Here is a 27,306-nt window from a genome sequence, read left to right as displayed (position 1 = left end):
TCATACAGCATTAATACTAAACAATTCATCTTCTCAGCTCAGTCACAAAATGTTCATGTTGCTAAAAGAATCAAATTTTCTAGCTCACTGGTTTTTACATTAGCATGAGATATCCTAACACCTTCTTAGCAGACTGAGGTCTAAGGATGTTGGAAAGATCTAGATGTTTTGAGAAAATTTGTATGTGAATTTCTGTGCATTTCTTTACTTGGTGCTTCTGTGTGTATAGCGAAGAACACAATATGGTATTCTTCACTTATAAATTGACTCTATTGACTCTCCTGTTTTCTAGCAGTGATGATGTTTATAATCTCAAATTTTCTTATGAATAAGGGAAAAAAAAGGACTGGACACCCTCATTGACCACAAACAAAACATTTGCAATTGCCCCATAGAAGTAATTGAACCCAGAAATTAGGGTAAATTTGGAGTGCCATGTCTCTACAACTCATTATTGTGTTAAATTAATTCAAAGTAGAAGGTGTCTCTATTGTACAGTTTAGACACAAAATAGGCACCTGGACACTCATTTCTGTTCTGCCAGTGACTGGGTGACCAGGGATAAGTAACCTATGCCCTTTCTGCTCAGTTTCAATATCTGTAAGATAAGAAAAATCAAGATATAAAAATGAAAAAAAGTTGCAGAATGTGGAGTCAGAAGAATTGGGTTGAAGTCCAAAATGACAACTCTTGAGGCAGAACACCTGCCGGTAAGTATACGCTCAACAAATTCCACTGCTTTAGCCTGGCGCTCAAGCTGCCACCAGGAGATGACTTTGGAGGAAAGATGCTCAAAAACTCTCTATTGAAAAAGCACATCAGCTCGGCTCAGTGGTTGAGTATTGACCTGTGAACCAGCAGATCAAGGTACAATTCCCAGTCAGGGCACATGCCCGGGTGGTGGGAGGGGAGGGGTGCAGGAGGCAGCCAATCAATGATTCTCCCTCATCATTGATGTTTCTATCTCCCTCTCCCTCTCCCTTTCTCTCTGAAATCAATAAAAAATATATTTAGAAAAAAGCATATCATATATGTTTCCTCCAGTTATACATTACTATATATAAATTTAGGCTTTCTACTATCAATTGGTTGGTACTGCTTTTCTGAGAAATTATGTTTCCATGGAATATGGTATTCTTAAGTCTGAATTTAATTATATATTGATAACTTTATTTTTTCCTGTGATTTAAACTACATAAATCTTTAAATAAACAATGCCAGATCTTCAATGGGAAGGTTCTGTAAGAGTCATAGAATTCCAGAGCTAGAAGGAATTGTAGAGAATGTTTTCCAGTTTTATCATCTCACATCAATCTCACAGTCAGAATATGGCAGATTCCTGTCCCTGGGCTCTCAACCCAGTGTGAGTTCTATCACGGAAGATAATAGTTTTTCACATGAGTCACTGATTTGCCAGTTGCTGACAGGCTACTTTGTTCTAATCTCTCTTCATAAAAAAAATAGGACAGTTTAAGTTTTCCAAGATTTTTCATTGAAAAAAAGAACAAGGGAGACCTAGCAAACAAAACCAATCAAAACTTGGTAAGCTTAGCACACAACCAGTAAAGTTATGTATCAAGTGGTGTTATGGTCCAATGAAAATTATCACTTTTATTCCAGGTGGTGGTAGAACCTTGTGGTCCGAAGCATTTTTTCTGGTCATGAAGATCTGTGGCTCTGACATTTACTAGTTGTGTGACAATTCTGAGCCTTAATTATCACCTTGACAAATGAACTAATAATAGTTACTCCTATAGGGTTGAAAAGATCACATGAGAGAATCAATGCACATACTCCAGTCAATGGCTTATGCAGAACATTTGCCATTATTATAATTTCCTGATATATACTTATCCCTTTATGTATTAAAATAAACTTCGTCAAGTTAATGTTGAACATCACAAAAATCATAACTTTAATTTTTGTGTATTATTTGTTCAACTCAAAAATCTGCTAAGATAAAACCCAGAAAGTTATTCTAGATTTTCCTTTCTCCATCATTATGAAGATGTTTGCTCTATTAAGATACGGAAAAGAAGAGCTTAGAAATGATGCTCAGACTTAAGTCTCAAATTCATAACACAAACTGATCTGGATTCGGTAACGTTTCTAATGTAGGTCTGATGGCTTAGCAGTGCTGAATTAGAAGAAAAGTTGCTCCCTGCTGGTGTGCCCTGAAGAGGTGGGGCTGGGAATAATAAGCACCGTCCTCCACACGGATATGTTTCTGGGAGGCTGAGGGCCTCACAGACATGACTTGGAGTTTGCAGGAGAGCTCAAAATATCAATGGAAATTCTCACTCTTAAAGAGAGAAAGAAGTATATTCCCATGTACAATTTCAGCTAGGAAATTAGGTGTAGCTATGAAGGCAGTTTTCAAAGAATGGGTTCTGTTAAACAGACCAATTCTTATGGCATTAAATGCCTAAATCACTCAAAGAGAACATCTGAGAACATCTCAATGCTTCATAAATAATGAGAGCCCCCAAAATGTAGAGAAGACTGTCTCCTCTGAGCAGTCATTTCTCTTAACTGGTTAAACCTGTGTCTACTTTCATAGTACCAGCATCATCCTCTCTTTAATTTGGATGGCCAAGTTTGAATGGCTACATTTTCCTAGAAATACCCAGCTACTGTATTCTCCCTGTGGGCTACCAAACCAGATGAGCCTTAGTACTTGTAATACCAAGATGCTGTGGCTTATTTCTGGCTGCTGCACAGCTAGTAGGGGCCATAGGCTCTCTGGGTCTAGGGACCGACAATGCACTACACTACAACACCATATAGATACCCCCCCCCTTTGTAAATTTTACTGTTTATTTGTATTCCCCCATGAAGGGCACCCTTGGACAAGGAGACAGGAAGCCATGAGAAGTGATTCCAGTTCTGCTATAACTGGCTAGGCTATTAGGTTATTCTAATTTTTGCCTTGTTTTCTTCATCTAAAGCATCCTGCACCAGGTCCAACATTCTATGGTTCTGTGTGGTTTATCAGTTATCACTTAATTTGCAATGTCTTCTTGTGCTTGTTGTGGGGGAGTGGGGTATTGCTTTGTTTGTTCGGGTTTTGCTTCAGCTCTGGAATTCTTGGCAATCCTGAGGAGCATAGTGCTAGGTAGAAACCTCTCTCGGGTCTGTAAACAAGCTGGGCTCTCTGCGTGCTCTCACAAAGGGCTCAGACGTGACTGTGCTGGAACCATGTTTTCTGAAGTGAGAGTGAAAGCTGGAGATATTGCCTGGGAAAATTCACAGCGTGCTCTCACAGACTTCTACATCATCCTCCAGAGGGCCTCAAGTTCTATTTATTCTTCAAGCACTGAAATAACCCCAGCTTATATCAGTGACAGCTCAAGAAAGAGCATCATTTTGACTTCACCATGTATGGTTTCAATCCAACTGTTTCCATTTTCACATCACATGCTAATCAAAAACATGACATACAGCCACTTTCCCAAAAAGGGCAAAGGATCCTTGCTGGGAAGAGTCACATGGAAATTCCATCCAACCACTTGGAGCTTTTATTCTTAACCCGGCACCGATAGTGGAATAGCTGGTCTTGCCTGTTATAAATAGGTTCTGGAGCCTATCGCTCTAGCTCACTGGGAAAGAATGCAAACAGTCCCAGGAATGAAATACTTGGGAAGACTGTCCTGCTTGGTAAGAGCTATTTTATTTTAAATGACAAAATTTTCCTCCAGACACAGAAAAAGCCTTACATTTTTAGCCTGTGAGTTTCTCATCCTTAGGAATGATGTGATGTTTCATATGAGAAAAAGAAAGAAAACAGAGAGAAGAAATTACATCAGTGGTAAAATGTGCTGAGCAATACCTTCCTCTCTCAGTTGGCCTTTAAAGGAATGTTCATTATTTTGACCAAATCTATGTGGTCATGCTGCATTCTCCAGGAAAAAAATATAGTTCATGTAAAGGTCTGTTCAGAAGGACCTAGAAAGCCAAAAGCATGAGGCTACTAGAAACACATTACATAAGATACCAAGTGGAGACCATAGAATCAATAGTTTCAGAAAATGAACTTGTTCTTTTCAGTCATTTTTCTTAACTGGTTAAACCTGTGTCTACTTTCATAGTACCAGCATCATCCTCTCTTTAATTTGGATGGCCAAATTTGAATGGCTACGTTTTCCTAGAAATACCCAGCTACTGTATTCTCCCTGGGGTAACCAAACCAGATGAGCCTTAGTACTTGTAATTCCAAGATGCTGTGGCTTATTTCTGGCTGCAGCACAGCTAGCAGGGGCCACAGGATCCATCTGTCTAGCGACGGCCAATGGACTACACTACAACAACACCTTATAGATACATCCTCCATTTGTACATTTCACTGTTGATTTGAATGTAAAAAACACTCTACATTTTCTATAAACATATTTTTCTTTGAATAAAAACCAATCAATGTGGCATATTAGAAAAAAATATGTGAAGGTAGTTAAAATTGCAACCTTTTTCTAGTTTAATAATCGATAAACTCATAATTGAAGTTTCAATTTCTGAACTTAGAAATATTTCTTAATTTTGCTACAAAATAAGGAGAAGGAACATGATAAAAAAAAAAACAACATAAGACTCTTGATTGTGGTAATAAAATGATTCTAAAGGCTTTCCATGTCTTTTAAACCTACATAATTTGCCTTTCACCAAAATCACCACATCTCAAACTCAACTGCACATGACAGGGACCTAATTTTTAGATGGCTGCCATTCTTTTCTTGACCTGAATCCCTAGGTCTGCAGGTGGGGAGTTGGAAGGTATATGCTTTTCTGCACACACAGTTTTAGTGATTCTGGAAGAGTTAGAAGAAATAAAGTTCATTCAGAGATATTGTATAGAAATATCTGGACACACAATACTGATGTTTAATTTTAAACAGTATGGTACAGAGTTCTGAGTTCTAGTCTGATCCATATTTATAATGCAAATCAGAGTTCTAATTATACAAAAAATAGCTTGTGTCTATACTGATGTTAAAATATTTAAACAAGGAAGCCATTAGATTGAAATGTCCCTAATGCCTTGGTAGCCTATACAAGCAAACAAAACCCAGGCCAGTCAATGCACCAGTCAATGTACTCAAATCCAAGAAAAGGAAAACTTAAGTGAAACCAATCATAAACGGCCAATTAGACTTTCCCAAATAAGGCAACTGCTTAAGCTATAACCAATCAGATGATTTCTTTGCTTTGGTTCAGCATCTTCTCTGTAAAATCCTTGTCCCTTGTGTCTATCTGTGTAGCTCTCCTAACCACCTTTGGGTTGGTACTGTGCGATTTGAATTAATGCATGCTCAAGTAAACTCTTGAAAAAAAAAATAATGTGCCTTAGTTTACCTTTTAACCATGTGTAATTAATGATACTTTTATTGAAATCTGAAATAGCAAAGATAATGGAACAATTGTCCTAAGACTTTTTTGGTCTAGGAAGCACAAACCTATCCAAAATCAGGAGTACGTACATGCACACATGTAGCAGTGTTAGGCTGGAGTTATGAAACCCCAAAGAACAATTTACTGCATGGTTTTGCTAGCTCAGACTTTAACTGTATCAATCAAACTCTAATGACCTGCATACACAAAGGTGTTGCTTCAGGCATTTAATCAAATTTTCACATAAAGTTCATGGGGTGTCTAAATAAAGTTGTTTTTTAAATGCATCTTCTCAATTGCTTTTACTTCCACAAAATATCCTTCTCTCTTCCCTTCCAATATGAGAATGCCCATGTTAATTCTCATTCTTGCCGAAGTTTAGAAGATATCCAAGGTGGCTATTAAAATACTGATGTAAACTAACTCTACCCCTGTCAGAAGCATATACACAGGACGGACTATATTTTTTCTAATTGAAAGGTATCTTTCAAAGAATTTTTGAGGGGGACTCATTTCAGCTTCTTGGCATTTGGGGTTTCCCCATGACTTTACCAATCTAGCCTCAAGTGCCCACATTTCTCCAGGCCAATTAATCACTTATCAAGGCTGTGTCATTTGCCACCAAAATATCTAGATAAAATGGATATTTTAATTAATTGCATAGAGTGTAATTAATCATGGTACTTTCCATGTTAACTCATGTACCTATAAAGACTAAGTTTAAAAAGTAAAACTAAAATAAAAAAAATACTGACCCACTTGCTTTTAAAAAGGGGTAAGGCAGTTCAAAGAGTAGAATAGTTAGAAAACACAAAATATGAAGGCTAGGTTTTAAAGTGGCCTAGCACCATGCTTGAGGCTCAGTCTTTAGAATTTCCACATCCTTAGGAAAAATAGAAATAGTGAGATTGTTAGTCCATTTCTCCCTTGTCAAAGTAGCAATGTCTGGATCATGCAATAAGTTTTAAATCAAGAAATCAGATCCTTCCATCATACTTGTAACTACCTATAATGTGATAAGCTTACCATATGACCAGTATAATGAAATATATTAAAAGGTGCAGTGTATAAAGGTACATGGGGATCTGAAAAATATACTGATCTTTCTAATGAGTATCAGAGCAGTCCAGCTGCTAAATAAATGGACCTCACTGCTAGTAATCATATTACCAGGTTAAAAGAAAAGAGGTTAAAATGTTGTGGTATTTTTTTTACAAAATAGACATTTCAAATCAATGTAACTGCAAACAGAGGCATGAGCCAGTCGAAAGTGGACAAAAATTAGAAAATTGTTTTATGTTAAAATTAGAGCAATTCCCAGAGCCTCCACTTACTTTATACTTGAATATAATTAGCTCTGATCTTAGTGTCAGTTAAAAACCACCATACCAGGTACTATTTCCCTTTTCTTTACAATTTCAACTTTTGAAAACCAACGTCAGCAATTTTACATCCTCTCTTGCAAAGGGAAAAGTGCTGTTTCAGGCTTACAGGTTATCCTGCAGCTCTCTGCTCACGTCCCTGCTAGGCTCGAAGTAAAAAGTTGGGGAAAATATCCCCTCCCAAAAGAGTATCTGTGGTATACACCCTGTTTATCCATTTCATTGTGGCCATATAGTTTCCTGGACCTGTCACCCACAGATGTCAAAACTGTGAAGATCTTTAAACTACAGACTGTGCTCTTTGCATGATGAGTAGGAAAACCATACAAAAAGTGCTTCCAAAAGAAGCATTGACATCTGGTGGGCAGAAGGTTGAGGAAGGTTCCAAAAGAGGAAGACAAAATTTCCTTTCAGACAAGTTTGGATATCATTTGGTTAAGACATAACATTATATGTCAGGTTATAAAAAGATTTGACAAGTGATGTTAATTTTTAGAGAAGATCAAATAATAGGAAATGGATGTGAAAAGTATCATTAAAGGGATCAGTGAAACATAAAAGAAATAAACTTCAACTCTGCCAATAAGCAAGCACTAACAATGGTGAGTACAATTTTTTAAAATTTTCAGCTTCACTGAGGTATAATCCTATCTAATAAAGAGGGAATATGCTAATTGACTGTCATGCCCTCACAAGATGGTGGCACCCACAGCCACAAGATGGCAGTGCCCAGTCCCCTTAGCCCTGCCTCATCCAGCCTCAGTCCCCCAGTCCCCTCAGCCCCACTGGGGAAGGCAGTTGGAGGTGATCAGGCTGGCAGGGGAGGGAAGTTGGAGGTGATCAGGCCAGCAGGGGAGGGCAGTTGGGGATGATCATGCCAACAGGGGAGCAGATAGGCGTCAATCAGGCCAGCAGGGGAGCAGTTAGGGGGCTATCAGCCTGGCAGTCAGAGTGGTTAAGGGCAATTAAGCAGGAACTCAGGCAAGTGGATGGAGCCAGCAGTCCAGGATTGTGAGAGGGATGTCGGACTGCCGGTTTAGGCCCAATCCCTGTGGGGTCCCAGATTGGAGAGGGTGCAGGCTGGGCTGAAGGACACCCCCCCTCCCCATGCACGAATTTCATGCACCGGGCCTCTAGCTGACAAATAAAATTGTAAGATATTTAAGGTGTACATCGGGGTTTTTTGATACACATCTAGTTAATTCACACATCCATCACCTCACATATTTATCTTTTGTGTGTGTATATGTGAGAACACTTAAGTTCTCTCTTCACAGATTTAAATTATATTATACAGTGCTATCAGCTACATTGCCATGTTATACATTAGATCTTCAGAACTTACTCATCTTGTAGCTAAAAGTGTGTACCCTTTTATCAACCTCTCCCTATTTCCCCCAACCCCTGACAGCCACTTTCTACTCTCAGTTTATATGAGTTTGATGTTAAAAAGAGAGAGAGAGAGAGAGAGAGAGAGACAGAGAGACAGAGAGACAGAGAGAGACAGAGAGAGACAGAGAGAGAGATTCCAGCCCCACTGGCATGGCTGAGTGGTTGAGAGTCAACCTATGAACCAGGAGGTCATGGTTCAATTCCTGGTCAGGGCGCATGCCTGGGTTGTGGGCTCCATCCCCATATAGGGTGTGTAGGAGGCAGCTGATGAATGATTATCTCTAATCATTGATGTTTCTATCTCTCTCTCCCTCTCCCTTCCTCTCTGAAATAAATAAAAACAAATACTAAAAAAAAAGATTCCATATATAAATAATACCATTCAGTATTTGTCTTTCTCTGTTGGCTTATTTCACTTAGCCTAATACCTTCAAGATCCATCCATGCTGTCACAAATGGCAGGATTTCCTTCTTTCTCATGGCTGAATACTAATATATTTATGTATAACCTGACATATATATATATATATATATATATATATATATATATATATATTCACACACACACATATATATATACATATATATATGTGTGTGTGTGTGTGTGTGTCAGGTTATAAGTATATATCTATCTATATATATACATATGTTTTTATACATCACATTTTCTTTTTAAAAATATTTTTAATATTTTTTTATTAATTTCAGAGAGGAAGGAAGAGGGAGATAAAAACATCAATGATGACAGGGAATCATTGATTGGCTGCCTCCTGCATGCTCCCTACTGGGTATAGAGCCTGCAAACTGGGCATGTGCCCTTGACTGGAATGGAACCCGGGACCCTTCAGTCCACAGGCCAACACTCTATCCACTGAGCCAAACCAGCTAGAGCTACATCACATTTTCTTTATCCATTAATTTGTCTTTGGACACTTAGGTTGTTTCCATATCTTGACTATTGTAAATAATGTTGCAATGTATATGAGAATATAGGTATCTCTTCAATATTGTGTTTTCATTTCCTTGGGAGATATACCCAGAAGTGGAATTGCTGGATCATATGGCAGCTCTATTTTTAATGTTTTAAGGAACCTCCATACTGTTTTCCATAATGGCTGCAGCAATTTACATTCTCGCCAACAGTATACAAGGATCCTCTTTTCTCCATATCCTTGCCAATTTTTGTTATTTCTTGTCTTTTTTATAATAACCATCATACCAGATGTGAGGTGATATCTCACTGTGGTTTTGATTTACATTTCCCTGATGATTAGTGATGTTGAACACCTTTTTATGTACCTAATGGCTATTTGTATGTCTTATTTTTAAAAAATGTCTATTCAATTTCTCTGCCCTTTTAAAAATCAGACTGTTTTTCTTTTTTTCTATTGAGTTGTATCAGTTCTTTATATATTTTGGATAGTAATCCTTTTAGATATATGACTTGAAAAATTTTTGACCTCATCCATAAATTGCTCTTTCATTTTTTGCTGGTTTCTTTTGCTGTACAGAGCTTTTTAGTTTAAGGTGCTCCCACTTGTTTATAATTTCTTATGTTGCCTTTGCCTGAGTATGCTTCTATGTGCTTATTATTTTACTAGAAGCCCAGCGTGCAAAATTGCGCAGCCCCAGCCATCCACACACACCTCACCACACATGCAACCTCCTGGTGACTGGTCTTTGGTCATTACAGCGTTACGACCACTGGGTTTTTATTATATAGATTTGGTACTGTAAAGGATTGAGAGGTTTTGACACAATCACTGTCCTCAAATAGTTTATATTTGGGGGGGAAATATAGAGCAAGTAGAAATTAGGTTGCAACTGTGGCACTAACAATATGTGTGCTAGAAACTCAGAAAAAGAACAAATAGAAAATCAGTTGGTAAGAGTACTGTAGTCAGGGAATGATTCAAGGCGGAAGAAGGACTTGAGCTGGACCCTGATGATGAGTAGAGACTGACTGAATAGGACTGAGGAAATGTGAGGGAGGAGCTGTTAGAAGGGAGGGCAGAAATGAAATGAGCAAAGCCCACAAACAGCCCAAATGTTGAGTAACAGCAGATTACTGAGGATACTGGTTTGCATGGAGAAAGGCTGCATTTGGAAAATGAGAGGATATTAGATTGGAAAGGTAGAGTGGAGCTAGATATAGTCCAAAGAGGCCTATAAACCTATGTGATATGTAATGAAGGGCTATTATGCTTTCTTTAACAAAACTGAAGTCCTAAATAAGAAAAGCCAGTTTGACATTTTTTTGAGGGACTCTTAAAAGTGTTCATTAAATTTGAGCTTGTCTGGAAAATATTCTAAAATTAGTACTTATTTATGACCTACGTCTTAAATTTTTGTTAATAAACAAGATGATTTTTGCCCAGGCCAGAATATTATTCTAGTGGCATAAATTATGCTGCCTAATACTGTAGGATACATTTTGGTGTTACATAAAACCCATTGAGAATTATTTTATATATATTTCTGAAGAGTTTAAAGTTATACATAGAATCAATACACATTTATTTATTTAGCCCTCATTCATTCATCAATTTATTCCACATTTGCTGTGCCAAGAACTCTACTAGGCACTGAGGATGTGAAGAGAAGAGAAGCAGTCCATGACTTCAATGAGTCTAGTGGAAAAGATAAATTAAAACATATTTAATGCAGAAAAATATCCACTGCAGTGCCTCTTTTAATAAAGATAATTTACTTCATCAGGGATCAAAGTAATACACATTCCAGGATGTCACGTTTCCATAAGAGCTACTACTCAGTGCTGGTGACCAAAATGTCACAACGTCAGAATGCACAGGAGGTTTGACCTATTTGAACTTGAAGCCTCTGTATGGGCATTGATGGTGGGCAGAGTGTCTAGAAGAAAAACATGTGCCCTAAACACCTGTTCCAGTCTTGCAAGAAAATGATAACAACATGATTTGTGCTTTTCTACCCTCAGAAACTACTCCTAGAAAATGTCTGCTGCCTCAACTAATGGGTTGCCTTTACTTTCACAAAGGAGGGTAGGTCTAAATAAGCAGAGACTATGTTGTGCTGTTCCTTTAAGGCTGTCTTTACCCTCTTTTGGTCTCATTAAATGCAGCACTAATGAATATAGTAGCTCAAGGGCCTCCCACAGTCAAATTATTTTATCGCATGGTTACTGAGGTTGGTATTTTAATGGACTCAAATCCTCCCATTAGAGATAAAACCAAAGGTTTGAATGAGGATGCTTAGTTAAGGTAATGCACATGACTGAAATTCATTCACACCCATATAAAGTAGAATCCATCAACCACACTATAAAGCTGCTATCAAATTTGTTTGTGTTTACATAAGAGGGGAAGGTTAGAAAGCAGTTCAAGAGAGTGTGCCAAAAAAGGTCAAGAATGTGAAGCTGAGGGCTGTGCAAAGGGAATACGAATTTCATCAACTTCATAATTTGCTTTGGGACTGATTGCTCCGCTCCGAGGGTGTGTAAATTGATGCTATTCTTGAAGCTGAGCCCTGTGTGCAGCTGGATGCCACCAGTTAAGTAAGGGTCACATCACATTGCAGAAGCCAGCCCTATTATACATGATTATAAAGATTTTATTTTCTTCCTTCCTTCCTTCCTTCCTTCCTTCCTTCCTTCCTTCCTTCCTTCCTTCCTTCCTTCCTTCCTTCCTTCCTTCTTTCTTTCTTTCTTTCTTTCTTTCTTTCTTTCTTTCTTTCTTTCTTTCTTTCTTTCTTTCTTTCTTTCTTTCTTTCTTTCTTTTTGCCCAGGAATGCTGTTAACTCATTATTTTCAGATAAAGAATAATGCTTAAAGGAGGATTCAAATCCTGGTCCTCTTTTCTCAGGCTGTGAGATCTTGAGACTATAACTTGACCATGCTGTGCCAAGTTCTTCTCTGTAAAAAGGGATGAGAATAGTACCTAACTGAAAGGGCTGCTGTGATGGCTAAAAGAAATAATACAGAAGGGGCTCTTTATATGCAGAAAGCTCTTAATTCATATCTGTTAAAATTATTTCTGTACAGAACTAAAAATGTCACCCAAAGTCACTGAACTGACTTACTTGAGACAAAGTTAGGCATGCTTCAGTAAAAAGAAAGATTGGGAAACTTAGTAGGATTATTAGACACTTACATTATGTCTTGAAGGCTATTCTAGAATATTCTGCACTTTTATGAGTCATGGGATATGGTATCATCAGTATCTAACCCTAGAAACCTTTAAAGAATGGGCCAGCATCAAAAGAACTTTCCTGAAGACTTCAACAATTAGCTGCTCAAATATTTATATCAAAGTATTCAGATAATAGAGGCAATGGAACACCTAGGGTTTGGGGTTGAGGTACAGCCCAAAGGCAGCTGTGGCAAGTACAAATTTATTTTGTCTTTTTTGTGTGCATTTTGTGTTATGCTCTGCTTAAATATAGAGAGTCTTCACAAAAATTCTCAGATAGATGTTCCAGGAAGTTTCACCTTGTTCGTTCTGGGGTGTCAACCACCAGCAACCTGGCATGGGTTCCAAGGATTCAGTTACTCCCATTTGAGAAGCATGACAACAGGAGATACAAAACAGAATTCCATTAACACACTGCTACTGAAATAGGTCACACAGATTATTTAATACACAGTTCTGAAATAGGGGCACAGGAAGGATAAATCTTGACTATTCTGGTTCTCTGATCATTTCCCTGTGTATCAACAATTTAAAAAGAATTAAAATGTGAGTGCACTTTTCACTTAGAAAATTTTATATTTTAAAAAATTTATTCAGAATGTATATCTGATTCTCAACATAAAGTCATCAAGTAATACCTCAAGCTGACCAAATTACTCTTATTAACGTTTTCAGGTTTTTATATAAAGACAATTTTATAGGATATAGTTTTCAAATTATGATAATTTATTTTTTCCTTTATATTTTTTACCTGGTCATTTCTGGCCATGGAAGTGATGGGAGGAATATAGGAAATATCTAGAAGAAATAAAAAAAAACCCCAGTTAACTTTTGTCACTCTACAAAACAGGATAAAAAAAGCAGTGACTAGACCATAATAGTATAAAACTCCAAGTTGCCATCCTCAATCAGGAAACAAAGCTAATTAACAAAATACTGATTACAATAATTTATATATTTAAACATCAGTTTTGATGGATCCTCCTCATGCTTCTTAATGAGAAGTGTTAAATACCTGCTTTGATTGGTTGGACCTTTTCCAATTCCTTGTGGAATTATACCGGGTACACAGTATCTCTTTTGGGCCACATAAAAGTTCTTGGATGACTGCCATTAGTCATTCCAAAATACAAAAATGGACTAGTTTAATTACAGAGAAGATAATTCATGGATATCATTTTGGCAGTGCCACAAGGGTAAAAAATAATCTCTCTCCATGGAAACCAAATACAACAAGGAAATTCTAATTAAATCACATGTATTACATGGACATAAGCCACATTGTTTTTTGTCATGGACACTTATTTTCCATCACCTTTTAAAAAATAAAGTATCACATTCCAGTGAAAGGTGTTTCTTCCCCACAAAACAAAATTAGTAAAATTAATTTATCAAAATTACCATATGGACTTACGGATAAACATGTTGAGTTAAACACACGGGTTCATTATTGCTTCGACCCAAAGCCCCACTAAACTATCATTGAAAGAACATAAACTAGCATAAAGCAATGAGGATTAAAATAAGAGAAAACAAGATTAAAATAGATGGGAGATGGTGCAGAACTGAGCCATCCTTCCAATTGTCCAGATAAGAAACCCTAGCATTATCCATGACTCCACTCTCTTTCTTTAACACTTATGTCCAATCCATCAAACTACCAATAGATTGGGACTTCCTTAAGCCGACAACAAATGCCTACAAAAACCTACAGTAAAGATAATACTCCATGGTGAAATATTGATCCCTTGCCCCAGAGTTTGAAAATAAAACTAGGGTTTTTGCTAAAACCACATATATTCACTATCCAATTAAATACTGAAAGGAAAAAGAATGATACGTTAAAAAAATGGAGAACATGATTGTAAATATAGAAAATCTAAGTGTTTATTGATAAACTAATAGAATTAATAAGAAAACTTTATAAGGTTGCTAAATATAAAAATAATTTGTATTAACATATAAGCAAAAACTGTTGAAAAATGTAAACTTTTTTTAAAAAAAGATAACATCTACAAGGGTATAAAAATTGAATATGTAGGAATAAATCTAACAAAAGATGTATAAGACTTTTATAAAATACTATAAAATATTACTGAGATAAATTTAAAATATTTCAATAAGTATTCATGGATTGGTAAAATCAATAGTATAAAACTTTCAATATCCCTTGAATTAATTTACAAATTGAAAAAATCCACTCTAACTTGGTATTTCAACAGAAAGTGAAAATTTGGTACTAAAATTTATATGAAAACACAAAGGATCAAGAATAAACAATTCTTGAAGAATAATAAAGTTGGAGAACTCACACTATCTCTAAGGTCCAGGAAGAGGAGGCAGTTAATGGCAAGATAAATGAAGGCTAAGACTGAAATTAAATCTTTCCCTAAGGGGCATTTGCTGATCCTAGGACCTAGAGAGCACTTAGTTTTAACTTGCAAGGTGCTGAGTTAAAATGTAGATCCTGGCCAGAAAGTTGAACTTTTCATGGCCAGGGGCAGGAAAAGGCATCTAGAAAATATTTATCTCCTGGGAAAGAGAAGAAGTGTCAAGAAAACTTCTTTGGCCCTACCTGGTTTGGCTCCGTGGGTAGAGCGTCAGGGTCCCAGGGCATGAAGGAGGCAGCTGATCAACGTTTCTCTCTCATCATTGATGTTTTTATCTCTCTCTCCCTTTCCCTTCCTCTCAGAAATCAGTAACAATATATATTTTTTAAAAAAGATAACGAATTAAAGCATTATTTGGTAAATAATGTCCCAGGATGCTTGGCTGAAGCAAACACTATCCTATGTGGAGGAATACACACTCAGTTCAGGTGTCACAAAATTATCAGAGATTACATTCGGAAATAAACTCAAAATACAAAATTTTAAAGTTGTATGAGAAAACAAGCTATTATACCCTCTCGATGTAATTTTTCCACTTAAAGTTTAAGTTGAGAAAATTTAAGTCTAAAATTTATAGGTAAATTCTAAATATTGATATATAAATACTTAATCAATGTAGGTGGCAACTGTTGTATGTTGTGTTTTAAGTGTTGTGTTGGGAAACCAGTTTCTTTTAAGAGCTAATTATGAAAAAGATGAGTCAAAAATATAGGTGACTGACAAAACTCATAACCAAAAAATTCTAGTGATATGTATCCTATTTATTGTGTGTATGGATTTTGAAGGCCTTGATATGTTATAGCTGAGATAACAAGTAAATACCTTGCCAAATCAAAAGGAAAGTTCATTAGGAAGGTGATTATCCAATAAGAGGTAAAACCATGTATTCTTGGTTCTCATACACATCGTTACAGAACGTATTATTTATAATGACTTTTTTAAAATATATTTTATTGATTTTTTTACAGAGAGGAAGTTAGAAACATCGATGAGAGAGAAACATCGATCAGCTGCCTCTTGCACACCCCCTACTGGGGATGTGCCCGCAACCAAGGTACATGCCCTTGACCGGAATCGAACCTGGGACCCTTGAGTCCGCAGGCCGACGCTCTATCCACTGAGCCAAACCGGTTTCGGCATATAATGACTTTTAAACTTAATAAATAATTGTGAATAACTTTGTGATATCTCTAGGCAACACAAAAAGCCATCCACATGGCCCTCTTGCCCCCTTTCTATGCGAATAAGCTTGCAAACATCTGAGCTAACAGAAAGTGACCAAAAAATAGTCCCAATAAAGTTGCCTAGATACTAGGAACAAATATACATAAACCATCCTCTGTTCAGCATGAATAAACATAGATACACACAGTGCAACACAGAAAGCTAAAATTGTGCATTATAAAGATAGCAGGACTTCTGAAAAGTGCAAACAGCTGTGAAGTACACTTAGCACTTGGTCAAGGCTATTTTATACCATGAGGTCTTCTTGTTTTGCTTCACTGCTAATAATTGAAGATTATGTTTGCTTTATAATTTGCATTGTTAGAGTATCATACACAATGTAACTATTTTAAAACTATTTTAACTATGTTAAAAGTAACATTTTTCTATGAAGTCTTGCCATCTGCAACAACATGGATGGACCTAGAAGGTATTGTGCTGAGTGAAATAAGTCAGACAAAGAAAGGCAAATGCCATATGATTTCCCTTTCATGTGGAATCTAAAAGACAAACAAACAGAAATAAATTCATAGATACAGAAAACATTTTGATGGTTGCCAGATGAGAGGGGTGGCTGAAAAAGGGAAAGAAATTAAGAAGTACAAATTAGTAGTTATAAAATAGTCATGGAGATATAAAGTACAGCATAGGGAATATAGTCTATCCTATATAATAAAAGGCCAGGGACCATAAGCGTAACAACTGGAATGACCACTTGATCAGTCGCCATGAGGTGCAGTGACCACCTCTCAGTCCCTTGCCCACCTTCCCCACCCCCGACCCCCACCTGCAGGTGAACGGGGAACCACGGGGAAGCAGGTGGGTGGCGGCGGGGCGGGACTGGGGACTGGCGAGCAGGCAGAATGGCTGATTTCTTGGTCCCTTCCCCCAGCCCGCAGGCTCCGATGGATCAGCAATGGTGAACAGGGGAACCAGGGTGGGTGGCAGGAGGACCGGGCTGGCTGTCAGGCCATTGGGATCCCCAGCTCATCCCCAGCTGCTTGGGGGCTCAGGCCGGCAGGAAAGCGGGTGCCGGCGACTTCACCTCCATGCGTGTGCGCTGGGCCGGTCGCTGACAGAACGCACTGCCTGCTCAGGGCCACTCAGGTGGGCGCCGCCGCCACTGCCACTGTTTCTGAGGCTTACGGCACTGACGGAAGCTGCGGGGCACACCCGTGACCTACCCACCCTGGTGGCAGAGGCAGCATTCGGCCTGGGAACTGGCGAATGGGCAGAAAATGGCCCTGATCGCAGGCTAGGCTTAGGGACCCTACCCGCACGATTTCGTGCACTGGGCCTCTAGTAATCTTATAATCACTATGTCTGGTGTCAGATGGGTACTAGATTTATCAGGGTGATCACTAAATATGTTATATAAATGTCTAATCACTATGGTGTACTCCTGAAACTAATATATTTTATGTCAACTGTAATTGAAAACTAAAAAATTCTTTGTAAAAAAGAATTATTCGAAATTAAACAAATGACTACTTTATTTCCTAAAGTTTGAAAATATTTTAGGGGTAAAATTTTCAACTCAAGAACATTATAGATTTCTACCTAACTCAAAATTACTTAAAAACATAATTTCTTTTTGTTCTCAATTTTTAAAGTCTTCAATGTTTTTAGCTCTATACCTAAAGATTTTTACATACCAAAAATATGATATATAATGCAAAAATAAAAAGTTAGCTAAATAATTTTCTCTTGATATCCTAATTCTTACAAATTAAAGCTGAAAGTTCATTAGAAAATCAGTTTGAGAAATGCCAAACTCAGATCAATTTCAAAATAACTGTGGATTCCAATTTTCTCTACTTTGACTCAGTACTAGTTTAAGGTTATTAGATTTAGAAATCGGGTGGTGATTTCGTACCCATTGCTTTGCAAATTAATGTTAGTTTCATAATTATAGGAGGATAAATGATGACCGTCTGTAGTTTGTTGTGCTTTGGGGATTTTTGTTGGTTTATTTTTATCAAGACAATTTTTTAGAGCAGTTTTAAATTCACATCAAATTGAGAAGAAGGTACAGAGATTTCTCATCTATACCTTGCTTTTATACATGCGTAGTTTCCCCCACTATCAACACCCCTCACCAGAGAGGTACATTTGTTATAATTGATGAACCTACATTGACCCATCATTATGGGTCAATAATACTACTGTTCATTGTTGGTGTGGAATATTCTATGGGTTTGAACAAATGAATAATGACATGTATCCATCATTATTTATACTTTAAAAGGGGAAGTAATTACTTTGCTCAGGGCACATGGAAGCTGTAAAGAATGAGCAAGAACACAGCTAAGTGAATATCTATACATAAAGGTTAGGTTTCTACTTTCTATTGGACTTTTCTGCAGATACAGGGAGACTGATGGGATTGTATATGGAAATCTGTCAGCTGTTGCCACAATAATGAACTAAGCTCTATCTACCATTGTCAACTAAACTCTTCACCATAGCAAAAGCAGCAATACAGAAAGAAGTCTTACTTCTAAACAGAGTCAGTTCAAAGCAAGAATAGGAGTGGATAAAACAGTGGTGGCCTCCTGCCATTATTTTTTTTCTATGTCTCCTTCCTCCATTCTACCCTTCAGCATACTCATACCACCTTGAGGGGCCTCCACTGAGTACCTAGACAAGAGCACATGTCCCCAAACCTTCCCTTCCCTGCAACTTCTCTGCACTCATTGCACTTCTCTGCAATGCACGCTAATGGGCAACGTGTTTGCTTATTTGATAAACTAACTTCAAATGACTGCTTATAAATTATAAACTCCGTGCTTTATCTGTTCACAATAAAAATCATACCTATTCCCAAGATATTACTGAAATGAGTGACTCATTATGTGTGGGCTTCAAGTTACAATCATAAAAACAGCAGTCTTATGTTCATACGATAATTTAATGTCAGCAAAATTTTAAACCTATATTTTATGTACTTCAACTCTTTTTTTTTAAAATATATTTTAATTGATTGCAGAGAGAACAGGAGAGGGAGAGAGAGACAGAAACATCAATGTTGAGAGAGAATTATTGACCAGCTGCCTCCTGCAGGCCCCACACTGGGGATCGAGCCCACAACCCAGGCATGTGCCCTGACTGGCATGTGACCTCCTGGTTCATAGGTTGATGCTTAACCACTGAGCAACACCAGCCTGGCTACTTCAATTCTTTTAAACAAAAGAGCCCAAAAGCCGTTACTGTTCCTTCTCCTTGCCCCCAGAGAAAAAAGAGACCCAATTAGGCTCCATCTTCTCAGTATGTGGGATACAAAGACCAGGCCCAGGCCCAGTGGCTACACAAACATTTTGCTGTTACTTGAGGAAACTTACCAAATGATAATATAAGTGAAAAAAGTGTTAAATTCCAAGTCATACGGGCCAAAAGCTTTAAAATTAGTTAGCAAAACATATGACTCATGGAAGAATCTGCTTTGGAAGATTTCCAGAACAAATCAGAAGGACAGTCAGGAAAAAGATTACCTACTGGAGCAACATTTTAACACCAATAAATTTAGTTTGCTTTAGTAGTGAATGCCTTTGAGAACTTTTACAAACTGTGATTTTGAAACACACATACACACCCTTTTATTTCTCTTCGCACAAACCTCTATTTTCTTTAAATCCTCAGTCTTGCCCTCCATAGTTTTACACACCAATTCTTTTCACAATCACGCCACACAAAATTTATGAAGAATTACTTTATTTCCAGGTAGGTCTACCTCTCAGTCCCACCTAATAGCTCCATTGATTAAACACCTGTGCTTCCTACATGAACTTTAACCTTGCTTCTAAGGGGCAGTTGAAAAAATTGCTTTCAGCATACTATAACTAAACTCACTATCTTTCGTTCTGGCTTCTGAAAAAATACTCCTTTCCCAACTGGGTACCTTTCCCTACTCTTACAATACTTTGTTTTTTGGTCATTAGAAGAAGAAATACAATTTGTTCTTGATGACTAATGTAGGTAGCATTGTTAATAATATTTTCAAGGTAGTTCTAAAACATTACACAATTTGATTTTCTAAACAATATTAAGATAGATATTATTTGTATTTTATAAGTGAGCCTTCCAGCATACAGCTAGAATTGAGATTAGAAGCTAGGTCTTTGAATTCCAAATTCAATACTTTTTCCATGATAATTTCTGCTATACCTTATTCAAGTGTTTTTGTTCTCTATATGTTTTTCTATATTAATATGAATTATAAAACCTGGGTAATTGGAGAACAATTTATCTGTTTCTCTTTCTCACATAGCATAGTTATATATATATATATATATATATATATAATGCAAAGTGTCCCCTGGGGTGTTCCACTGGGAGAATGGGAACTCAATAGCTCGCTATGACATGTGCTGACCACCAGGGGGTGGTGCACAACATGGTGGGTGAGCAGCGGTGGCAGCAGGGCGCCGAGGGAGCAAGGGAAGGAGGAGGCAGGGAGGCAGGGAACCTGATTGGCCCTGATTGCCATTCAGGCCTAGGGACCCTACCCGTGCATGAATTTTGTACACCAGGTCTCTAGTATTTTTATAAAATTAGGCTCCATCTTCTTCCTTAAAATATATTTTTATTGATTTTAGAGAGGAAGGGAGAGGGGGAGAGAGAGAGAGAGGTAAAAACATCAATGATGAGAATTCCTGCAAGTCTCCTACTGGGAATTGAGCCCGCAACCTGTGCATGTGCCCTGACCAGGAATCGAACCTTGATCTCCTGGTTCAAAGGTCAAGGTTCAACCATTGAGCCATGCTGAGAGGGGCAACTAATATCCTATATAATAAAAGGCTAATATGCAAACTGACCAAAGGGCAGAACGACCAGTCACTATGACATGCACTGACCACCAGGGGGCAGACGCTCAATGCAGGAGCTGCCCACTGGTGGTTAGTGCACTCCCACAGGGGGAGCACCACTCAGCCAGGGGGAGCGAGCCTAAGCCAGCAATCGGACATCCAGCGAGGGCTCCCAGACTGCGAGAGGGCGCAGGCGGGCTGAGGGTCCCCCACCCCCACCCCAGTGCATGAATTTCATGCACAGAGCCTCTAGTTTTTAAATAAATTATATATCTGACAAAATTAGAAATATTGAATTGTTTTTAGGAGGTTATTACATTTTATAAATGAGAAATTTGAGCCTCCAAGAGGTTAAGTAGCTTATCTAGTTCACGCAGTACGTGGTGGAGACAGGATTAAAACCAAAGTATGACTCCAAATTCTATGGTCTTTCCACTAAATAAATCATCACATCTTCCTCAGGGGCTATCTCCCTGGCAAATTCTACCACAGGCAAATTTACTTTGTACAAAAACCTGTCTAACACTATCCTGATTAAAAGGTCATGATTGGTCCCTGTCCTACAGTAAATCTGAGGCAAAGCACATGTTTATTTAGCACTACCTACATGTTTCCTTCTGGATATTCACTACCATAACAGTGTTCCTTTGGGAAGAGTCCAATTCTTTAGCCTACCTGGCACAATATGTGATGACTCAGGCCACACTATAGCAGCTCCAAACAACCCTTTCTAAACAAACCCTAAGAATGTCAATGACTCAGGTACTATTGTTCTCAGATGACCTTGGGGTGAGGTCATGACCATTAACAAGGATAAAAAAAAATTAAATGATACAAGATGGGGAAAATTAAGGAAAGGGCTTTTATTGCTTTCAGACTCAAATGAAAAAAAGAAAAAGAAATGTACCAACGGACTACAGCATAACCTGATAAATAATAGTCTTCCTTCAAATTAAACTTGTTTTTTTCCTCTTTTGATTGCAGAAAAATCCAAGATAAGACCTAAAAGTAGAGGCCCTCTGAAATCCTCCAGGAAATGTTTGTTTTGTCTTATGAATAAATGCATAACTAGTATTCTAAAGAACTTGATGTCTCTGTTAAGAATGAAAAAGACCATGGTAAACAGCTAGATGGGGGCTGATAGCATGTTGCATGGAGGCATTCTTTACCAGCCCCTTGAATTGCTCACTTCTAAAAGGAGGAAAACATTTCCTGCCTTAGTGCATAACAGAGGAAGGCAAATAGTCTGGAATGACCTCAGAAGATTTAACAGTTTTCCAAAGAACTTAAACTGAAGTTGCTCAAAGCTTCAATTAACTGAACATTTGCCAAACCACTTGGAAAATTTCTGCATTCAGGAAGGAGAAGGAGTCTCACCATGAGAGGTATTCTCCACAAGAAATCATAACAACCACTGAAAATATTTTTATCAATTGTATGAGTGATTATATCACAATTCTTAGTGTGTTTCTCCAATTCCTATACATCTATAACTTTTTTAAAATAAAGCCTGTGATTTACTGACTCATGCAATCCCTGTAGGATTTAATGTACTCATTCATTCATTCAACAAAAATTATGTTTAACATTGTTCCAAGCATTGGGGATACAATGACATTTGATCAATGGCTATTTCTTGAGCATTTACTATTTTTCTGGAACTGAACTAGAAATGGGATATGATGGTGAACTAGACAGTCAACCATCCTATCTTCCATGAACTCTCAGTGTAGTTCAGTGGGTCTTGATCCTGGCTGGGAACCAGAATCACTGGGTAGCTTTTAAAACAGACCATTGACAAGGCCCTACCCAGTAACAACTAACTCAAAGTCACTGCTTTGGAGGTAGACGCAGACCATAAAACAGAAAATTACAATATAAAGGCAATGTAATGATTGAGGAAAAAATGGGTATATTTTCAAATAATACAGAAAGTGCACACAAGCCAGACTTGGGGCTGAATAGCATGTTTTACATGATTTATCCATTAACCTTGGAAACAGAGGGAGTAGGCGCATTCTGGACAAAAGGAGTATGAAATGCAAAGGCAGAGAGCCACATTTCTGATGCAGTACAGTGAGTGATATTGCTATTTCTTATGAGTATAGCATGTGAAGTACAAAGTTCAAAGAGAGAAAGACAACCGCAGGGTCTAAAGAGTAGGTAGACGCCAGAGCAAGAAAAACCCAGATTCTCATGCTGAGGATGTGGGAGTTCATTCCTGAAACAACTAGCTGTTTGGAGTGTTGACAAGAATTTTTATGAATTTATTTGAGCTAAACTGACAATAATCGCCGGGAAGCAAGATCTCAGCAGACTGAGAAAATGTTCCCAAGAATGGCAGTTTTACAGCTTATTTTACACACTAGAATCAAAGGAGGAGAGGTAAAGAGGGTTACATGAAATCCATTGGTGGTAGATTGAGGGGGCAGGAGAAGCATAGTGAGGGGAGGAATCTCTGGGATTGAGTTAAAAGTAAAACTGAGAGATAAATACTTCCCCCATTGGTGGGAACAGGATAGTTAATACTATCTTTACAAGACATAAAGATGGTAGTCAGGGAATAAGATAACAATGAGGGGTTTTTTGTCTCTGCTCTGGTGTGGTTGTGCCCTTAGGTGTCTGGAAAATGCTATTACTCTGGTATTTCAAATGTGCATGTTATTTTAGATGCAAAAAGACAATAGGCATGTTTACTTAAGGTAAAGATTGAAAGTGTGGGTGAGGAACAAAATTTCCTCTACCTTCAAGGTTCTTCTGACTTACCTAATAATCAAGTAGACAAGAGACAAATTAGCAAAAGAAAATGACCAAATTTAATACATATATGTGTATGGGAACCCCACATAAACAAGACAGCCAGAAACCCCTACATGCAGGAGAGGTTCAAAGATAGAAAGGGGATTGAGGTACAGAAGACCTCCTGGGCTAGGGATGAGGTAATGCGCCTTGGGGGTTTCAAAGAGCCATTGTAGGATGATAGAACAGGGGTTTAGTAAATAGAAGTTTGCCCTGCCCTATAGATATGTCAAAAGTAGTTATCTCTAATAATAGCTTATTATGGGCAAGGCCCCTAATTCACATTCTTCCAGGTCATTGGGAGGGGCAGACATTTCTCTTGAGCCAAAGGCTAAAGGTGCCTTTAGCTCAAAACAATCTGCATACCACAGGGGCACAACTTGGAGTGACGCATTCTAGACCCCCACAAAAGCTACAGGTCTAGGATGTGCCTACCCTCCATGACCTGCTTTTAGTCAGGAATTTTTATGTTCAGACCATCCTATGTGGTTACTTTCAGTCTCTGAGTTTGTAGGGCCTGCCATGCTAGCTTTCTCTGAGCTTGTCAGGTTTAGTATGTGCCCCTTTTTCACCCACAGGAGGAAATTTAAAAAAGAAACCAATGTGATCATTAGCCATTCTTTTACTTTCTTTACTCCCAGACCACGGGTACCTAAATTTTGCTGGTCATAAAACAACTACACAGTAACCACAAACTGTGTCATCTCTTAATCACTGGAGGAAATCAACGGTTGATCTGCGAAACCTATCTGTCATTATCCTCTTTAATATGTGTCCAACTTTCTCTATTTTCCTTCCAGTAAAACCAGTCATTTGCCTTGCTCTTAAGACTTTCCCAAGCCCAAGCTCTGCAGTGCAGCTGAGGACACTTACCACCCATGTTCCCAGGAAGAGGAGAAATCACTGGCCAATGGAATGAGTGATCAGAGCTTCGTGCACAGGCCTCCAGTGGAGAGGGAAACTAAGTATTTTAAAAGAGTGTTTAAAGCATTTGTCAGCTTGCTTGATAAGGCAAGAAAGAAAATAATTTATATTCCTGGAAAATAATGGACTCATACTCCTATAACTGTCTATGGGTTTCATGAAGCCTAAGACATGTTTTCATTATTTATAACCCTTTATTTCCCCCCACTATTCATAAAATAGTGAAAAACAGTTCTTACAAATAAGGAAAAAGTCAAGTACAGTACCTGCTTGTTTGACTCAATATTTTGATTTGATTTAAAAATCAATAATTTATTTTAACTAAATGACAGACATTTTGTTCCTATGTACAAAGAACTCAGGAATTCCACCCTACCTCCCACATCCCGTTTGGCCACAAGAGATAATGGCTGCATTGAGAAGAACGACAGTATTTCCAGTTCCTGTCAAGGGTCATTTCAGAAAGAGAGCAGAAGCAAAAGCCTCACACTATTATTTTTATTTTAAAACATTTAAAAAGAAATAACTAGTTATTGGCCTCTAGGGTCTTCTTGTTTCTGCAAATGAAAAGCTTGGGAGGAAGCAGTTTGATGCTGGTGAAGCACTAGGTTGGCCAGATTAAAAGGGATTAACGACAACAGCCCAAACTTGAGTATTAGCCCTGTGCGGGGATAAGTCAGACCCTGATTCTTCTCCCTTGTGGCTCTGCTAGTCGCCTTCTGGGGTCAATCACGGAATACCAACGCTCACTTGAGATAAATTTGGGTATTGGTTTCCTTTTAAGAACAGTCAGAGCAGAATGCTACATCCTACTATGCACATATTAATAGAAAATACTGTTTACTCCAGTCTAGGCAGCACATCAGCTGTTTTATATGCCTGGCTCCATCTCCCTGAACTGTTTCCTCACTCATACGCTGCATATGTAATCCCTCCTGTTACCGGCATTAAAATCAATGATGATAAAGGAGGTGCATCCGCAATAGGTACTCGATGAATGTGCTTCCTCTTCTCATCTCCCTGTTTATCTTCATCTACTTAGTGTTTGCACTTATTAGGTTAATTAAACTCAATCAATATTGTCGTCATAGGTGAGGTGAAAACACTTCAAATCCCTACTAAGCACACTGACTTGTAACTAGGAAAATACATGTCTTCTCACCTCATTCCCCAAACGGCCTGTGAACACACACGTGGACACCATGTGCTGACACGAGAGTTGCTCAGTCCTATCCTAATTAAGAGCAGAAAGCCGAGGCAGCATCACTACAAGCACAGTTTTGTGTAGAGCTCCCTAGTGCCCCAATAACTAAGGGAAATGTGTGATGTCTTAATTGCCAGTGAGCAGCAAAGCCATTTGCAGCATTACAGTGGAAACTGCATCTTTCCAATAAGAATGAGCCCTGTCAGAAAATAAGAAGTGCTTATCTAATTTGCCACTCCAAAAAAAACATCGTGATATCCTCCTGAGGCCAATATCTGGTTACATGATTCCCAAGAGAAACATCATAATAATAAAATTCAGAAACAGATACCCCTCATTATTCAGCCCAATTTACAAGACTTCAAAAGGTCATAGGTCACTCCAGACCCATTTGTTTTCTATGGAAAAAAGTAGAAAACAAAGTAAATTCTTTCACCTCCTTCTCGAATTTCATGGTGACAAAATTCAAAACACTCTAAAAACAGAAAAGCAAAACAAGCAAAGAACAAGATACTTCAACAATGCAACTTATTTACTCATAAATATATTTCCCTGATCTACTGGTTATAACAGGAATCATTAGCAGGTGCCTTCAAGTTCCAAGAGTTTTGAATGTATGCATTTTTAGGTTGCCAAAAAATTACCTTTGTATATTACTTTTCAGTTTCAGAATCTTAGTAATAAATTTTGCTTAGAAAATCCTTTACCCCCTACACACACACACACACACACACACACACACACACACACACACCTGGTGGAACTTTTACAGCATGAGGTTGTAAGAGGCAGATGGGTTCCATTTTATGAGACTCTGCCACCAAACTGATGATGTTGACCCACTGCTCTTTCATAGGATGCTAGTAAATACTTGAAATGGAAAGCATGGGATCATAGATCAAACATTACAAGGTTAAAAAACATTACAAGGTAAAAATGTCATGTGCCTCAATTAGAAATTATTCTGCCTGGTTCATATTTTCCATTTGAAACTTTTTTTAAGAGTCCCAGTTTTTCTGAGGGGACTCACAGAAATATTATGCCTAACATCTCATGCATAAAATGTTACGCAAATAATTCAGTACGAACAGAGTTTGACCCAATAGCACCATTACTTTAAAAACCAGAGTAAAAATTATTAATAAAACAGTTTAAAAAATGGAATGTCTCAAATTATCAGGATTAAGAAATTAGATCTTAGAGTATTTTACATAAATATAAGAAGTCAGATAACATTTGTTGGGCATTTTCAAAGACTATATCAGTTTTCTTTTGTTGCATAAGTCACCCAACTTTTGACTAAGGTGTTCAATCAACTTTTACTTAATTCATCATTTTGCAGGCCAGCAATTTGGGCTAGGGTCAGCTGGGCAGTTCTGGTCACAATCAGACTCACTCATGCATCTCAATCAATTCCTGGGGTTAGTAAAGTGCTGGCTAGTCAAGGATGTTGTATTCAAAGATGTCCATATCCTAATCCCTGTAAACTGTGAATACATTACCTTATATGGCAAAGGTTGATTAAGACTGAAGATGAAATTAAGGTTAATCAAGTCCTCTTAAAATGTGATTAATCTGGATTATTTGGGTTGACCTACTATAATAATAAGGGTGCATAAAATTGTAAAGGGGAGTCAA

The 27,306-nt window shown here is 37.9% G+C and overlaps 1 long non-coding RNA gene across 5 annotated transcripts in view; it reads right to left on the bottom strand.

The window, feature by feature from the left end:
- Positions 1–27,306, bottom strand: part of LOC307104881 — a 166,175-nt gene that overhangs the window by 77,392 nt on the left and 61,477 nt on the right. For all 5 annotated transcript variants that reach the window (XR_013813943.1, XR_013813944.1, XR_013813945.1 and 2 more), the window contains exon 3: positions 13,074–13,120. This is a non-coding gene — a long non-coding RNA (uncharacterized lncRNA). The remainder of the gene's footprint in view (positions 1–13,073; positions 13,121–27,306) is intronic.

This window comes from Cnephaeus nilssonii (genome assembly GCF_951640355.1).
Source record: "Cnephaeus nilssonii genome assembly, chromosome: 9".
In the NCBI taxonomy this organism is placed as follows: Eukaryota; Metazoa; Chordata; class Mammalia; order Chiroptera; family Vespertilionidae; genus Cnephaeus; species Cnephaeus nilssonii.
Note: the sequence above shows the minus strand (reverse complement) of the source record. Positions and strands in the feature narration are given on the sequence as shown.